Genomic DNA, 12,402 nt, shown 5'->3' on the forward strand with positions numbered 1-12,402 from the left:
ACCTTAGAAGCTGAATTTTTCTCATCCCACAGAAAAAATATTCCACAAAAATAGTTATTCTCTAAGAAAATATGACTAAAATGTAGTGTACTGGGAAAAGTATCAGATTGACAAACTAGGAGAACTGCATGTCTCAGATGCATAACCAACTTTACCTTCCTGTCTTACACATGCATGTGAGGTGGCATTGCTATTTGGACTGTAGGTGCCACCAGCATAGCAACCATTTCCATTTACTAGGTAATTATGTGCCAAGTATGAGGCTGAGTATTTTTCTTGCAGTTAATACTTATAATAACTGAGTGAAGGTATCATCCTCTTTTTGCAAATGAAGGGATTGACTTAATGGAAGATAAACAACTTCTCCAAGATCATGTTAACAGTGCACAGAAGTGAGCCTGTTTTTGAGCCTGTTTTTTGTCTGATGGCAAAGCCTGTACTTCTCTATGTATGTGCCTCCCACCCCTAATTTACAGTAGAGTATAAATAAAAAATGATTCTTATGTCACTCTCAAGAATAATCCAAAATGACATAGAAAGTGTATAAACGTTTAGGCAACTAAATCAGTACAGACAACACAGAAAGACTCTTGGCCCCTAACTCCTCTCCTCCAAGTGTAAACATGGTAACTGTCTTCTGCATAGTCTTCCTTCTAGGCTTTTAGATAGAGGTGTGTGTGTGTGTGTGTGTGTGTGTGTGTGTGTGTGTGTGTGTTTGTGGTGAGAGACGGGGAGAGGGTGAGAGATTGAAAAATAATTCCAGTTTTGGTAATACTACAAGTATGACTGTAGCTCTGTAGAATAGAATTGCTGGGCCATTTTTCTTTTAATAATCACTTCTTTCTACTTTTGCTTGAAATGTCCTATATTCCACAGATTAAGGTCTGCTGGACTCTTTCTGTATTCTGTATATATTCCAATTATTGTTTTTATTATTAGTCCCAAACTGTTTGTCTGTTTGTTTGTTTATTTATTTATTTATTTATTTATTTATTTATTTATTTATTCATTCATTCATTCATTCATTCATTTGTTTATTTATTTATTTATTTATTTTTACTCTTAAGGCATTTATTTATTAAAACGTTCTCTGCCAAGATTTCACATTAGCTTAAAATTCAAATCAGTCTTTACATTTCTCTACTGAGGGCTCCACCTCAGTGTATGACATAAAAGCACCTTCTCCAGCAGTGTTACCAGCATCCACACAGTGAGCCCCATGGTCAACCTCTCTGTTCCCCAGGTGACCCAACTAGATGTTAATACTGCTCTGCTACAGGGTAAAAGCTCCTAACTCAAACTCATTGGAAAAGGGGTGAAACTTCTGCAAAGTGCACTTTAAGAAGAGGTACTGTTTGCTCATGAAAAGAAACCAGTGAGTCCTCTAAGAATAATAAAAGGGGATATTTTACAGTTAAGCACATGATTTGGAGTGAAGAATTCGGATGTTGCTTTGCTGGTTCAGGCTGTTAATACTCTTCTTGTTCCTCCTGTGGGCCCCCTTCATCAGGTATCACAAAGCCTTCATCTGTGGCATAGAGAATGTCCATGATCCTCTGCAATACAGTGTTGTTTTCCCCTTCGTTCTCCTGGCAAATCAATTCAATGTTTCTTAGCTTTCCAAAGTAGAAATCTCTCTCTTTCTCCAAGTCTTCGACGGTAAGTTTCAATACATTGACCTGCTGCATCAATTCAGCTGCTTCATCATCCCCATTGCCCACACCAGGATTCTTTCGCACCACACCTGGGCCAGCCTTAGGGGTTGCAGTAGTTCTGTGTGTTGCAATGGGCCTCTGCGGAGCTGCACTGCTAGGGCTTCTTCGGTTTGTTCAGAGCTGGAGCAACAAGGGAGGGAGCCACTGCAGTTTCTTGACCTTGTCTGGTAGCTACAGGGTCATAGTCTTTTCCATCATAGTTTGCATCAGAAAACTTCTTGCACCACTAAACAAATTCAAAATTGTCCTGAAACTTTCCTTTTACTAACTTGTCCACAGGAATTATTTTGTCAACACCCATTCTCTTAAAACCTGCTTGTAGTATTTTGAAGTTCTGGATGTATTCATGCTCTAGTTTAGCCTGGAATTTCACTTTCTTCAAGGCAATGGAGCCAGGGAATAGCATGTCCATAAACTGACAATAGGCAGCCCCTGAGCACAACTGTTCAATCTTTGTCAGATTCAGCTGCAGAGACTCATTGATCCAGGCCAGCATATCATGTCGACTTAGGTTATCACTGGTGACGGACGTTGAGTATACGTTCACTGCCGTCTTCAGCTCTCGGCGGGACCGCGTCCACTGCCTGTGCCCGGCTTCGATTCCGTCTTCGTCCCCAAACTGTTTTTAAATATAAGGCACCTCCACATGGCTTTTTTTTTTCTCTCTCAGAATTTTTCTACATTTTCCATGTTTATTTTTAAAAATTATAACTTCAGGGACCCCTGGGTGGCTCAGCGGTTGAGTGTCTGCCTTTGGCCCATGGCATGATCCTGGGGTCCTGGGATCCAGTCCTGCATTGGGCTCCCTGCATGGAGCCTGCTTCTCCCTCTGCCTGTGTCTCTGCCTCTCTCTCTGTGTCTTTCATGAATAAATAAATAAAATCTTAAAAAAATAAAAATTATAGTTTCAGACTCACTTTGCCTAAGCTGACCCATTCCACTAAAACTAAGCAAATAGAAATCCTGTTGCTACCTTAATTGGGAATGCATTGTCATTATACATTATTTGGGGGAGGGGATTAACATCTATAGAATAGCGAATTCTAACCAAGAAAAAAGTGAATTCAAGAATTTATACAATTTCCCCTTTTCTTAAGTCTTCTTTTTAAAATTTTATCTATTTGTTCTTTTTTTATTTTTAAAGTTTAGACATCATGTAAGTTCAGTACATTAAGTGTTTCCTGGGTACTTAACCTTTTTGATTGCTATTGTCAGCCTTTTCTCATTATTTTTTTTTAGAGATTTTATTTAAAGATTCATATCTTTATTCATATTTATTCAATCTTTTAAAAAGATTTTATTTGTTCACTCAATCCTGGGACCGCGGGATCATGCCCTGAGCCAAAGGCAGATGCTTCAACCTCTGAGCCTCCTAGGCATCCCTCTCATTATGTTTTTAAACTGGCTATAGTTTATATATAGGAAAGCAATTATTTTGCTAAATTAATTTTTATAATCTTCGTTGAATTATCTTGTTTAAAAAAATTCTTTATGTAAATTTAATGTAGTTAACATATACTGTATTATTAGTTTCAGAATTTAGTGATTCTACCAGTGCTCATTACATTAAGTGCCCTCCTTAATGCCCATCATTCATTTAGTCCATACCCGTACCTGCCTCCCCTCCAGCAACCTCCAGTTTGTTTCCTAGAGTTCAGCGTCTCTTATGATTTGCCTTCCTTTTTATTTTATTTTTCCTTCCCTTCCCCTATATTCATCTATTTAGTTTCTTAAATTCCACACGCGTGAAATCATGTGGTATTTGTCTTTCTTTGATGGACTTATTTCACTTAGCCACTAATACCCTCCATTCCATCCATGTTGTTGTAAATGGCAAGATTATGTTTTTTTTTTTGATGGCTGTGTAATATTCATCTATCTATCTATCTATCTATCTCACATCATCTTTATCCATTCACCTGTCCATGGACATGGACATGACTCCTTCCACAGTTTGGCTATTGTGGATATTGCTGTTATGAACATTGGGGTGCAGGTGCCCCTTCAAACCAGGATGTTTGTATCCTTTGGATAAATACCCAGTAGTACAATTGCTGGGTCATGGGGTAGCTCAATTTTTAACTTTTTGAGAAACCTCCATACTGTTTTCCAGAGTGGCTGCACCAGTTCACATTCCCACCAACAGCATAAGAGGGTTCCCCTTTCTTGCATTCTCACCAACATCTGTCATTTCCTGTCTTGTTCATTTTTGCCATTCTCACTGCTGTGAGGTGGTATCTCATTGTGGTTTTGATTTGTATTTCCCTGATGGCAAGTGATGCGGAGCATTTTTTCATGTATTTGTTAGCCATCTGGATGTCTTCTTTGGAGAAATACCTGTTCATGTCTTCTGCCCATTTCTTGATTGGATTTTTTTTTTTTTTTTTAGGTTTTGAGTTTGATAAGTTCTTTGTAGGTTTTGGATATTAACCCTTTATCTGAAATGTCATTTGCAAATATCTTCTCCTATTCTGTAGGTTGACTTTTTTTTTTTTTTAAGTTTTATTGACTGTTTCCTTGTTGTGTAAAAGCTTTTTATCCTGACGAAGTCCTGATAGTTCATTTTTGCTTTTGTTACCCTTGCCTTTGGAGACATGTCTAGCAAGAAGTTGCTATAGCTGAGGTCAAAGACTTTGCTGCTTGTGTCCTCCTTTAGGATTTTGATGGATTCCTGTTTCACCTTGTCTTTAATCCATTTTGGTTTGTGTGTTGTGTAGTAAAGTGGTCCAGTTTTGTTCTTCTGCAAGTGGCACACCATTTGTTGAAGAGACTGTCTTTTCCATTGTAAATTCTTTCCTGCCTTTTCAAAGATGAATTGAGGGTCCATTTCTGGGTTCTCTGTTCTCTTCCATTGATTTGTTTCTGTGCCAGTACCACATTGCCTTGATGATCACAGCTTTGTAATACAGCTGGAAGTCTGGGATTGTGATGCTTCCAGCTTTGGTTTTCTTTTTTCTTCTCTTAAAAAGACTTTATTTATTCATTTGAGAGAGAGAGCAGAGGGGAGGGCAGAGCGAGAGGGAGAAGCAGACTCCCCAATTAGCAGGGAGCCCAAGGAGGGGCTTGATCTTAGGACCCTTGAGATCATGACCTGAGCCAAAGTCAGCCAGTTAACTGACTGAGCCACTCAGGTGCCCGTTTTTTTTTTTTTTTTTTCTTCCCTTCTCTCAACATTCCTTTGCTATTTGGGTCTTTTGTGATTCCTTACAGATTTTAGGATTGTTTTGTCTAGCTCTGAAAAATCTTGATGGTATTTTGATAGAGATTGCATTGAATGTGTAGATTGCTTTGGGTAACTTAGACATTTTAACAGTATTCTTCCAATCCATGAGCATGGAATATTTTTCCTTTTTTTTTTAAATATTTTTCCTTTTTTTGTGTGTGTCTTCCCAGTTTCTTTCATAATTGTTCTATAGTTTTCAGAGTATAGCCCCATCACCTCTTTGGTTAGGTTTTTATTCCTAGATATCTTATGGTTTTTGGTGCAATTGTAACTAGGATTGGCTCCTTGATCTCTCTCTTTCTTCTGTCTCATTGTTAGTGTATGGAAATGCAACTGACTTCTGTGTATTGATTTTATAGCCTGAGAATTTGCTGAATTCTGGTATCAGTTCTAGCAAGTTTTTGGTCGAGTCTTTTGGGTTTTCTTTTTTTCTTTTTAAAAAATATTTTATTTATTTATTCATGAGAGACACACAGAGAGAGAGAGAGAGAGAGACAGAGACAGAGACACAGGCAGAGGGAGAAGCAGGCTCCATGCAGGGAGCCTGATGTGGACTTGATCCTGGGTCTCCAGGATCACGCCCTGGGCTGAAGGCAGCGCTAAACTGCTGAGCCACCTGGGCTGTCCTCTTCTGGGTTTTCTATATAGAGTATCATGTCATCTAAAGAATGTAAGTTTGACTTATTCTTGTCTATTTTGGTGTCTGTCATTTCTTTTTGTTGTCTGATTGCTGAGGTTAGAACTTCCAACACTATGTTGAACAACAGTGGTGAGAGTAAGTATCCTGTCTGGTTCCTAACCTTAGGAGAAATGCTCTCAGTTTTTCCTGTTGAGGTTGATATTCTTCTGAATTTTTCATATGTAGCTTTTATGGTATTGAGGTATATTCCCTCTGCACCTATTGAGAGGATCATATGGTTCTTGTCCTTTCTTTTATTAATGTGGCATATCACGTTGATTGATACATGGATGTTGAACCACCCCTGCAGCCCAGGAATAAATCCTACTTGTTCGTAGTGTTACGATTTTTTTCTTAAAGATTGATTGATGAAGATTTTTTTTTTTTAAAGATTGATTGATTGGAGGGAGGGAGGGAGAGAGGGAGGAGGAGAGGAACAGTGGGAGTAAGTACTAAGTAGACTCCCTGTTGAGCGTGGATCCTGTTGTAGGGCTCTATCCCGTGACCCTGGGATCATGACCTGAGCTGAAACCAAGAGTCAGATGCTTAACTGACTGAGCCACCCAGATGCCCTGTAAGATTTATAGTAATTCAAGTTATTCTGTTGAGTTTGCCTGGTATGCAGTTTTATCTTATGCAAATAATGATACATTTGTCTCCTTTCTGTGTTTATGGCAAATATTTACTTCTCTGTTTAGTTGCACTGGCTGGCACTTCCCGAAAAATGTTAAGTAATAGTGGTGTTAATTAGGACCAGCTAGCTATATGTTAGACTACATAATACTATTTTTGGTGTAAGGATTTCAAGGTCTACTACAAAAAAGATGTAACTGGTATAATTTTGGAAATAGGTAAGAGAAAATAAAAACAAAACTACATGGGAGGAAGAAGAGAACAGGACTAGAGTTTCTGTGGAGTAAGTAATGGGAAAATCTAATGGAAGAAAATTAAAGTGCATCTGGGTTGATGGGCTGCACATGTTATGGCACTCTGTGTTGATTTAGTTATTTAATTAATTTAATTTTAATTTTAGTTGATTTAATAATTATTGTACATCAGGGCCAGTATTATTTATATCTGACAGATGCTTGAAGACAAAGAGGATAATATTCTTTCTTGATTTGCCTGTGACATCAAATGTTCTCTGTAAATGCTGGTGGAAGGGAAAACTCTTAGTGATCAATATACTAGAAGCTTGCATGTTATCAGTGTCATAGAGGCACAAATTGTCATAGGATTAGAAGAAGACTATTTGGTCCAGCTTCGCTGCTGTGTTCCCTCTACCTGGAACAGTGCCTGGCCCAGAGCAGATGCTCATGTATGTGTTAATGGAGGAAAGAAGTCACCACTCATTGTGGTTTTTGGCCAGTGTTGTGGAGGAGCTGAGCTAGGTTTTGTTGGTAGAGGGAGAGGAGAGGCCTCTTTGCTCCTTGAAGGTGGAAGAGTTTGATACTCATGAACTGCTACAAGCAGTGTGCAGGGCAAGTGTGTTCTGTTTGAGGTGCAAAGTCTTTGCAGAGAAGGGAGAGGGAGTAGTTTGGAGGAGAGAGCTTGGCTGTGACAGTAGAGCTTTCTGACTTGTGCAGCCGATGGTGCAGGGGCTCTGGTGGCTGAGATATGGGTCACAGCCCTTGTGTGGCTGGTTGACTTAGGCGTCTTATCCCACATACTCTGTGTTTTCCATGATATGCAAGACAGGAAAGCGGATTAGTAAGTTGGTACCTATGTATCCTCTCCTGCCCTCCACCCCTGCTCTTCTACCAAATTCAGTTAAGGTTAGAGAACTGCATCACATGGCCACACCCATCTCCAAAGGATCCTAGAACAGTGAGAATGAGATAGATGTTAGCTTTTCCAGCCATCTGAGGTAAAGACAGCAAGGACAGAGGGATTTAGGAATAGATGTTGAGGCAGTCACTTGCAGTGTCTGCTGCAGAATCATCCTATAAAAGCTGTTTTTGTAACTCATGTTCTTTCACCCCCTGCATTGTGAACATGTTTCAACATCTTTCCCAAGTGGCCTTTCAGTCACTGTTAGTCATGGAACCTTTGATTGAGTTCTTGTGGGGATGTTTGGTATGATGAACATACAATGAAAATAACTGCTTTGGGTATGGGGCAGAAGGCGTTCTGAGTAGAGCCAAGGCCACCGTTTGAGCCGTAAACACCTTACCAATAATGCCATGTCTCTGGGACTCAGTTTGAGGGAGTTGGCCAGTATCATGGAAGCCCTTCGAAGCTCTGTGAGAATCTTAGAAAGTAGGAATTTCGCTTATACATTTTCACTTGTACTTGAGTGATGTAGGTGGCAGTGGAAGTTACTACTAGAAGATTTGACTTTGCGTTCACAGTTCCCAGTGGTTTAGCTTTTGTGTTTTTAAAGGAGGAAATACCTCCCTTATTAAAATACAAAACGCTGCAAGCTTTAGACTAGTTATAGATCCTGAAGGAAAATGTCCAAATTGGAAAGGAATTGGCACCCTAATCTTCCCCAAAGATAGTGCCTTTTTCTGGAGTCCTCTCTGCTTTCTGTAGCCACAGTCACATCCAGTTACTGGAGCTGCTTTAGAATCTTGGCTCAGGTGATGTTCCTGGTCTCCTTTCCTGTTTTTAAAGGGGGGGGGAAAACCCCCCAGCAAACTAGTCAGAGAACGTAAACAATAGAAACATCGATTTCCAATATTTCTGGCTTATCATATTAATGAAAGCAAAGGATTAGTCTCCTTTTATTGAAAGTAGGATATGGTTTCCATTTAGTAAAAATGTCAGAAACTTATTATTGTCTCATAAGTTAACTTCCAAAGGCAATTACGTGGAAGATGGTTTTATCAGTGCAGGGAAAAAGAAGCCCCAATCCAGTATACCTTTTAAGCAGGAAGAAACTATGAAAGGAATTGTATACTTTACCATGAAGTTTTTTGAATTTGGTACAGCATAGTTTTAGAATCCTTAATCTGTAAGTGCTTGGAAAATGCCCCTGTGTGTGTGCCCATATTGTATTGGTGTGTGAATTGTTAGCTCAGAGCTGCTTAGAGAAGCACCTCTAATGGACAGACTTTTGACTGTCTGTTATGGGATGGACGCTGTTATTTATTGTCCAATATTATTATAGTTTAGGAGTTTTGTGTACCTTATTTGATTATATTTACCCACTGATTCTATGATGTAGGGAGTATTATCATCCCCATTTTGATAGAAGAATAAATTAAGGCCTGTTGAGATTAGGTAATTTGCACAATCTCACAGAGCCTGTAGGTGAGAGAGGCAGGATTCAGCCAGCAGTGTATGACTCTGGAGTTTTTGGCTACGTTGGAGGAATTCAGGTCTTTGGGCTGTGTGGTGATGGAACCAGTTATTGGCGAGCACATTTTGTACAGGAATCTCTGGCACTGAGCGGGAGGAGGAGCCTGGGATTCCTCCTTCATCTGAGGATTCAAGGTTCTATTACTTGTCTCCTCAAATGAGATGCTGTATGCTAAAGGTACTATTTATGGGAGCTTATTAGAGGAATTATAGACCACACATGATCACACCCCATGCCGTAAAAGACAACTTTAGCAAAGGCTTCTGTGTTGGAACTTGCAAATCTTTGTAAAATGTGAATATCACTTGCTAACTCTAAAGTGATTTAAGAAAACCCCTAATAAGGCATTTTATAGTTACTTCTTCTAATGGGAAACAGAAAGGGAGAAACATTGGTACTTGATGAAAAATGTTTTGGTCACTTTATGGTCATATTGGGATAGAGACCATTTGTGGGTTTTTGTGCTAAATACAGATATTTGCAAACTGTTAAGCTTATTTGCTGACATATTGTAAGACTGTAATCTACTTTTTAAAAAGATGTGAAGTTTTAGTTCTCTGGTTTTTGAACTGAAAGTATAATACAGAATGATTGTTAAACATGACTTCTGGGATGTTAAATATTAGATATACTTGAAAAAAGTTAAATTTTTATGAAGTTGCATATGTGAATTTCCAAGGCTATTCTACTAACTCCGGGCAAATTATTCTGTTAGAGATTCTGTTATAGTAGAAAGGACTATTTTGTTACTCCTCTGGTTTTTATTGTTGAAGAGGAATAATCATGAGAGATAAATGAGGAGAGCTTTTTATGTAGAGAAATTTAAAGGTTAATAACTATCACACAATTACATGTTAAATTTTTTTAGACATAGAAATAGAAGGCGGGTCCATGATTGGCTGGCACAGTTCATCCCAGAATCGCTGGGTGTGCTTGCTGCCTTGGGTGGGACTCAGAGGCCTTCACACTATTAACTGCTGGGCACGAGTGCATGTATTCATTCATTTCTGAGGTTTACCTCTTGAGTCCCATTTTTTCCTCATTTGTGTATGACAAGCTTGGTCTCTTGGTGATTGTTAATTTTATGCGATCCGGAGAGAGACTGGGTGCTGGGGAGGACACGAAGGGTCCTTCTCACCACTCCTTCCTCCAGCTGACTGTCGTCCCTCATCATCTGTAAGTGGAGAATGAGGGGGGCAGTAGCCCTTAGCAGAAGGTGCAGTAAAGAGCAAGCTCTGGGAAGTGGCTCCGTCTCCTGGGGGATACACTTAACCTCTTGAAGCCCTCTGGCCTTCTTCTGATCCCTGGGGGGAACAGGGCAGCCTGTGATGATAATGAACATTTGGTGAGAGATTTTCTAAATTTCCTTCTTATCAGTCAGGACCCTCAAATGATCCTCTTTTTATTTAAAATTTTGACATTGTGTTTATCGTGGATTTTTAGCATTAACTTTGATTTTTATAAAAAATTACGTTAAAATATTTTTCATGACTAGTGAGATTTTGGCATTCCTTTAAATTTTGTCTCAGAGGCAGCTACCTCTTGCTACATCCCAAGTCCTAGCCTTATTCTTATCATTGCCTTGAAAGACTGTAATTCTTAAAAGTGGTTATCAAAGCCAAGTAATTTAAAGGTTTGAACAAGAGATTCCACTGATATGTTGGTAAACAACTGCCTATTCATGCCAACTTTGTGGCTTTGTTACAATGGCAGTTGTAACAATGTGACATAAAAACAGAGCTGTAAGGCAGGCGGTGAAGGAGCTACCTGTCTCTTCTCTTGAGGTAAAAGAAGCCTGTTAGCCTTTCAGTCCTGGTAGGTAACTATAAACAGCCAAATATTAGGTGAACTTTAAAAAAGTTTTAAGACTTTTGAGGTGGTTAATGTAGTATCCTTGTTATTGAACTCCTCTTAATGTTTTAAAACTGGGACTTCTCATGGTAAATACTACCAGATTTACATGGAATATGCAGATCTTCCCTTTACATGGGGTATGTTAACTAGAGCTGTCTGATTGCCTTTTAACTGTAATATTACTGGGTTATATTTATTATTATTTATAAGTGACACCGTGGCGAGCCATTAGGTCACAGTGAGATGTAAGAGTGGGGCTAGCATTGACTAGTTAGTCTGAGCAGCTGAGATTTCTGGATTGGTTCAGGCCTGGCTGTTTGTTGCTTCTTCCACAGGCACAGTGTCTGGGGATCTCTTCGACTAGCAGAGACATGCTTTTTTTCCTGAGCAATTTTACAGGCGGCCATGAGCGCTGAGGGTGTCTGTGCCAGATGCCCAGCGCTGCTATATATGGCAGGGAAAGGGCCTCAGTGGGAGGGCCCACCATGCCCCCAGCAGGCTGCAGAGTAATCGCAGGTATTCACGTGTCTTACCAGCACTCTCAGATCAACTCTGTTTTCTTCCTCTTCTCTCCTCCGATCTTGGTATTGAGTTTTGACACCTGATATGTAGGTTGAATCTTCATGTTAAATGGAACAAGTCACTTCAACTTCAGATACTCATTTGTCAGCCTGGTGTACGTAAAATCTGTCAAGACTAGTTGGGATGTCTGTGTGGCTGAGAGAGAGAGAGAGAGAGTAGATTTTAGATAGGGGAGGAATTGGCTATTTGCCTCTGTGGTTCTGTGCTCTACATTAATTGGCAGGAGAGTTCAGGATCTGAAGTTTAGTGTAGATTTCTATCTATTTGGACAGGCAGGCATGAGGTGTGTCCCTGTGTGTGGGAGGTGCTGATTAAATTGGGGTCCCTTTAGGATAGGGTCTTTGTATATTCAGTTGTATGTTCATCAGGTCTATCAGGCTGGTTTTGAGTTGTGCCACCACTGTCTCTTCCAGGATGACAAAGCTATATTGGGTCATTGGTCTGAACAGTGCAGACAAGAGGACTAAAGCTATCAACAACTTGTAGTTCTGGTTCCTTGGAAAACTGCTTGCTTGGTGAGGGGTGAGGGCCACAGCAGACGTGCAGCACGGCCCACCGTGGGTGTCTGTGTGCGTGTGGGCACGGCACCTGGAAGTTCCCAGGGCAGTTCTGGTTGGAGAAGGATAGAGTGGAATAATAACCATGACAAGATGATAATAAAATTGAATTGAAGATCTACTGAGTCCATTGCATTCTCTTAGGGCTTCCACGTGAGCACTTACGAGCCACTGATTTAGGTGTTCTCTTCATTTCACACAAGGGGACATTTCGGTGTGGCGATATTAGTAAACAGCTGAGAGGGGCTCTCAGTGGAGAGCCTGTGGCAGGAGCATCTATGGTTGCAAATTGCCATTTCCTGTTGTCGGTTATGGACTCTTCACTGTGGGCACAGGAGGCCTGCCTGCATTGTTTCCTTTCTTCTTACAAAAAAATCGCTTTTTAAATAATACATGTTTATTTTTAAAAACAAAGCAATACAAAAGTAAGTAGGGAATGCGCTTCGTCCTCCAGCATCATTCTTGGTGGGGAGGGCTAGAAGCTCCCT

At 40.0% G+C, this 12,402-nt stretch overlaps 1 protein-coding gene and 1 pseudogene across 45 annotated transcripts in view; one reads left to right on the plus strand and one right to left on the minus strand.

Moving 5' to 3' along the window:
* PARD3 (par-3 family cell polarity regulator) overlaps positions 1-12,402 on the plus strand; it is a 646,585-nt gene that overhangs the window by 55,261 nt on the left and 578,922 nt on the right. The gene's annotated exons all lie outside the window — the stretch shown is intronic.
* On the minus strand, positions 1,234-10,092 carry LOC112921566 (microtubule-associated protein RP/EB family member 1 pseudogene; annotated as a pseudogene).

The sequence above is a fragment of the Vulpes vulpes genome, chromosome 2 (genome assembly GCF_048418805.1).
Source record: "Vulpes vulpes isolate BD-2025 chromosome 2, VulVul3, whole genome shotgun sequence".
Lineage (NCBI taxonomy): Eukaryota > Metazoa > Chordata > Mammalia > Carnivora > Canidae > Vulpes > Vulpes vulpes.